General features: G+C 43.0%; 1 non-coding gene across 1 annotated transcript; it reads left to right on the top strand.

Moving 5' to 3' along the window:
* The first annotated feature begins 959 nt into the window (after positions 1-959).
* On the top strand, positions 960-1,066 carry LOC123570827 (U6 spliceosomal RNA). The gene has a single exon (XR_006695041.1). It is a non-coding gene; the product is annotated as a U6 spliceosomal RNA (small nuclear RNA).
* Positions 1,067-5,939: the final 4,873 nt, after the last annotated feature.

Genomic DNA, 5,939 nt, shown 5'->3' with positions numbered 1-5,939 from the left:
AGCCCAAGGTTTACCCACCCTGAGAAACCTTTTCTTCCCCTCCCCTGTCCTTCACCCCGCCTGGAGTGGATGATTTCCTCCTGCTGCTCCGATGGATCACCTGCAGGCCTCCCAGCATGCCTCCGTTCTGGGCTGAATTGTGTCCCCCCAAAAGATAAGTTGGAATCCTAACCTCTGGTGCCTTATGTGACCTTATCTGGAGATAAGGTCTTTATAAATGTCCTTATACAAAGGGAAAAATTTGGTCACAGAGACAGACATGCACAGGGAGCAGGCCATGTGAAGATTAGAGTTGATGTTGCCACAAGCCAAGGAACTACCAGAAGTAGGGGAGAGGTCTGGAGCAGATCCCTCTCCAGCTCCACCAGAGCGGAGGAGTAGAGTACACCAAGAGAATAATTAACAGGGGAATCTGGCTAATTCCAGAAAGCTTTTCAAGGAAAGTGACATTTGAGCTGAGCAGAGAGGAATGGCCCTGCTGACACCTTGGTCTTGAACTTCTAGCTTGCAGAATGGTGAGATAGTAAAATTCTGTTTTTCTAAGCCATTCAGTTTGTGGTACTCTGTTATGGCAGGCCTAGCAAATTTATATGGCCTCTGACATGTCAGTGACTTCATGTTTTTAGGTCTTTTACCCCCACCAAGCTGTAAACCCCTCAAAAGCAGAGACTGCCTTACTCACTTTTGCACTTCATCTAACAACGCCTAAATATTTGTTGAATGAATCAGTGATTACAGTTCATTCCCAGTTTCCTGAATCTACTCTCAGAAACAGTACATGGTGGTAGAAAATGCCTGGTGCTTAGCTGGCTGCTGTTACCAGCTCTGCTGCCATCTGTCCATGACTGTCATCAATAACCACAGCAATGACAATGACCCCAGTTTCAGCTAGCATTCGGTGGACATCAAACTATATGAGAATGCATTTATTCAGTCTGTCACTCAACAACCATTGAGTGGTGCTCGCTTTGGCAGCACACATACTAAAATTAGAATGATACAGAGAAGATTAGCATGGCCCCTGCACAAGGATGACAGGCAAATTCGTGAAGTGTTTTATATTTTTAAGACTTGTGCACAAATATCACAAGCAGCTTTATTTGAAATCGCAAAAACCTGGAAACAACCCAAATGTCTAACAACAGGTTAGTGGATAAACAAGTTGTGGTATACTGGTATATCCATACAGTGGAATAATTCTTAGCAATGAAAAGGAATGAATTGTCCATATAGGCATCAATGTAGATCAACTCAAAATAATTATAAATGAAATAATCTAGGTAAAAAATGAGTACATATTATATGATTCCATTTATATAAAATTCTAGCAAATGTAGGCTAATATATAATGACAGGAGCAAATCGATCATTATAGCCTAAAAATGGGGAGAAGCAGAGGGATAGGAGAAAGGGATTACCAAGGGGTATAAGGAAACTTATGAGGGAGGTGGATATATTCAATATCTTGATTCTGGTGATGGTTTCAAATTGTACACTTTAAATATGTTCAGTTTATTATATGTCAATTATCTTCAACAAAGCTATTATAAAATTAAAAAAAAAAAAAACCCATTCAGTGACCTGTATGGGTCAGATTCTGTGCTAGGAACTGAGAATAGAATGCTAACCAAAACCAGCCTGGTCCCAGCCTTCATGGAGTTTATAAACTAACAGGAGAGACGGATCAAGTAGTTATATAATTACAATGATGGTAAATACTAAAAGGAGAAGTAGAGTACAACAAGAGAATAATTAACGGGGAACCTGGCTACCCCAGAAAGCTTCTCAGAAAACATGATGTTTGAACTGAGCAGAGAGGGATTTGTAGAAATAAGCGAGGCAAAAAGGTAAGTGAGCATGTTCCCAGTAGAGGACACAGCATGTGTGAAACCTGTTCATTCAGCAATCATCTACTGAGAACTTACGGCATAGGCAATTGTTCTAGGTCCTGCATTCAGCAGGGAAAACAATTAATAAAGATCTCAGCTGTTGTGAAGGTCACCTTCCAGAAGCCGGAAGGAGGTGAGCAGGAAGAATGGGGGAAAGAAGAAAGTGTGGCAGGTGTCTTCCAGGATATGAAATTGAAAAGTCCTGACCTGCTGAATCTCTCTTTTTTTTGAGACAGAGTCTTGCTCTGTCACCAAGGCTGGAGTACAGTGGCATGATCTTGGCTCACTGCAACCTCCGCATCCCGAGTTCAAGTGATTCTCATGCCTCAGCCTCCCAAGTAGCTTGGATTACAGATGTGCACCACCACACCTGGAGAATTTTTGTATTTTTAGAAGAGATGGGGTTTCGTCACGTTGTCCAGGCTGGTCTCAAACCCCTGACCTCAAGTGATCCACCTGTCTCAGCCTCCCAAAGTGCTGGGATTACAGGCATGAACCCCCATGCCTGGCCCCACTGAATCTTTCTTTTTCTTTCTTTTCTTTTCTTTTTCTTTTTCTTTTTTTTTTTTTTTTTGTTTCGAGATGGAGTTCCACTCTGTTGCCCAGGCTGGAGTACAATGGCATGATCTCGGCTCACTGCAACCTCTGCCTCCCGAGTTCAAGTGGTTCTCCTGCCTCAGCCTCCTGAGTAGCTGGGATTACAGGTGCGCACTACCATGCCCGGCTAATTTTTGTATTTTTAGTAGAGACGGGGTTTCACCATGTTGGTCAGGCTGGTCTCGAACTCCTGACCTCATGATCCTCCCGCTTCGGACTCTCAAAGTGCTGGGATTACAGGCGTGAGCCACTGCACCCGGCAGAATCTGTCTTTCATACCTAGAACAGTGCCTGGCATACTGCAAGAGCTTAATAAATTATTTGCTGCAAATGAACGAGAGTCATCAGGTGGGGTGGGGCTGGGGTGTGTGTGGTGATTCTGATACAATCTGAGTTAACTGCCACAAAACTAAAAAAGTGCTTTAGAGCTTAAAGAGGCTTTTAACATTCACAGCACTATTTTTCACTGCTATTAAATGGTGCAGTCGGTCTCAATAATCCTAAGAACTCTTCGGATAATAAAATGTTCTCAGCCTGTGAGTGATCCCGTTTTAAGGCCAGCTTCACAGCTGTTGGCATTCTTCACCCAAGTCAGATTTTATGGTTCTTAAGTGGCAGGGTTGACTGTGCTGAGGCACCTCGGACGGAAGAGACTGTGTCCTTCCCGTTCTGGTGGTTGTCTCCTTTGCTTAGGTCATCATGACCTCCAGTCTGGGCTATTAAATGAGGAAAGAGCTACAGTCCAACTTATACTGTTTAGGAAAACATTTTGATAGACTTTTGGTTGATAGAGGCAGTTTCCATCTCTCTCTCCTTTTTTTTTTTTTTTTTTTTGAGACAGACTCTTGCTCTGTCACCTAGGCTAGAGTGTAGTAGCATGATCTTGGCTCATTGTAGCCTCAGCCTCCTGAGCTCAAGCGATCCTCTCACCTCAGTCTCCTGAGTAGCTGGAACTACAGGTGTGCATCATCATGCCCAGCAAATTTTTGTATTTTTCTTTTTTTTTCTTTTTTTTTTTTTTGTGAGATGGAGTCTCACTCTGTCGCCTGGGCTGGAGTGCAGTGGCCGGATCTCAGCTCACTGCAAGCTCCGCCTCCCGGGTTCACGCCATTCTCCTGCCTCAGCCTCCCGAGTAGCTGGGACTACAGGCGTCCGCCACCTCGCCCGGCTAGTTTTTTGTATTTTTTAGTAGAGACGGGGTTTCACCGTGTTAGCCAGGATGGTCTCGATCTCCTGACCTCGTGATCCGCCCGTCTCGGCCTCCCAAAGTGCTGGGATTACAGGCTTGAGCCACCGCGCCCGGCCCACAATTTTTGTATTTTTCATAGAGACACGGTCTCACTATGTTGCCCAGGCTGGTCTTGAACTCCTGAGCACAAGTGATCCACCTGCTTTGGTCTCACAAAGTGTTGGGATCATAGGCATGAGCCACCGCACCCCTCGTATTTTTTAAAATTTATTTTTAATGTATCTGTTGCCCAGGCTGGAGTGCAGTGGTACAATCTCGGCTGACCACAACCTCTGCCACCCGGGTTCAAGCGATTCTCCTGCCTCAGCCTCCCAAGTAGCTAGGATTACAGGCATGTGCCCACACTCAGCTAGTTTTTATATTTTTAGTAGAGATGGGGTTTCACCATTTGAACAGGCTGGTCTCAAACTCCTGACCTCAGGTGATCCACCCACCTTGGCCTCCCAAAGTGCTGGGATTATAGGCATGAGCCAACGTGCCCAGACTGTATTTTTTTTTTTAACAATAAAATGTTCATTGCAGAAAATAATTTAAAATAAATGAAGTCAAATGAAAAATGAAAGTCATCCATAATCCCAGCAACCAGAAGTAACCAGTGTTTATATTTGTGTGTATTTCTTGCAGGCTTTGTCTCTGCAAATATACCTGGTGTAAGTATGTATATGTATGTTTATAAAAATGAGATTCTATAATACATATCAATTTGCAATGACTTAAATAAGCTTCAGATTTTATTATAAGCATCTTTCTATGTCACTAGATCTTCATTAACATCACTATTTTAAATTCTGGCCTGGCCTGGTATTACAGCCTCCTGTATTTTCCGTTTCTAATTTCTCCCTACCCTGTGGCCAAAGCAGTCCTCCCGAAGCATAACCTGGATCATGTTACTCTCCTATTGAAACCCTTTCAAATGTTTTCCACTCCCCATTTTCTACAGATAAAGTCCAAATTACTTGACCAGGCTGGGGGCACTGGCTCCCTCCTGTAATCTCAGCACTTAAGTAGGCCAAGGTGAGTGGATCACTTGAGCTGAGGAGTTCGAGACCAGTCTGGGAAACATAGCGAAACCCCTTGTCTATTTAAAACAAAATGAAACAAAAAATAAAAGCGAACAAATAAATTACTTCACCTGAAATTCTAGACCCTCCATGATATGACTCTGCCCCAACCTGCTTTTCCATGTTATCTTCCATTACTTTCCCAGCTGTATCTGATACTCTAGGGAGAGCCTGATGCTTCCCAAGGACCTTGACACCTTTTCCCACCTCTGCCCAAGGTGTCCCTTCCATTTAGAATGCTGTCTCCTGCTACTCCCCAGCTACAGGAACCCCAGGCCACCTCATAGGTCTTGCTCAGATGCCACCTTCTTCAGATGGTCTTGTTTCTCTCCAGTAAGTGCACTAGTCACAGAGGTAAGTGCTTTTTTTTTTCTTTTTCTTTTCCAGGAAAAAAGATAATTTGCCACATCTCTGTCGTTGCTTAAGACATACTTTGTTCTTTGGATGTGCGTGTGCATATACATGCACACAGACACACACGTCACATTACACACATTATGATAAATTGTGCAAAGGAGGAGGAATTATGGGGAAGACTTAGAATTTGGGACTTCACTCCCACTAATGCTTTTCTCATTTACAAAAATTGTTTTTATACATCTACCTATCCATATAGATATAAACTTAGATCTGTATATGAGTATATATATGTATCTATGTGTGTATGGATACACATATAAAGATTTTAGCAATTTATTTTCTATAGGTTGCCACTTTTAAGGTACAAGTTAATCTTCTTACAACTTTTATGAGTTTCAGTTGACCACACATTTTAATAGGGAGCTTTCAGGGAAAAGATACCTGAGTCATGCCCGGTGTAAACCTATCAACCTCAGTTCAGAATCTGGCTCTCCTTGGTTTTCTGCTATTAGATTGACAAACACCTCTTAATAAATCTCCTGAGCTTACGTAATTCAGTTTGGGGACTGTGAGACTCAACAACTGGATGAGATGCTAGATGGTTTGCTGGTTGTGGGCAGCTCATATTGAACCAACTCAATTTCCTGGGTCAGCTCTTCAATGCACGCATTGGCATTCAAAGCCCAGACTCCCTTTAATGTCTGAGAAATTCAATTTCCTCAGCTTTTGAAGTCAACTCTGTGGGTGTACAGCATTTCAAAGCTGCAAAAACAGCAAAGAAGA

This window comes from Macaca fascicularis, chromosome 1, assembly GCF_037993035.2.
Source record: "Macaca fascicularis isolate 582-1 chromosome 1, T2T-MFA8v1.1".
In the NCBI taxonomy this organism is placed as follows: domain Eukaryota; kingdom Metazoa; phylum Chordata; class Mammalia; order Primates; family Cercopithecidae; genus Macaca; species Macaca fascicularis.
The sequence above is the reverse complement of the archived record's forward strand: the minus strand, read 5'-3'. Positions and strand labels throughout refer to the sequence as shown.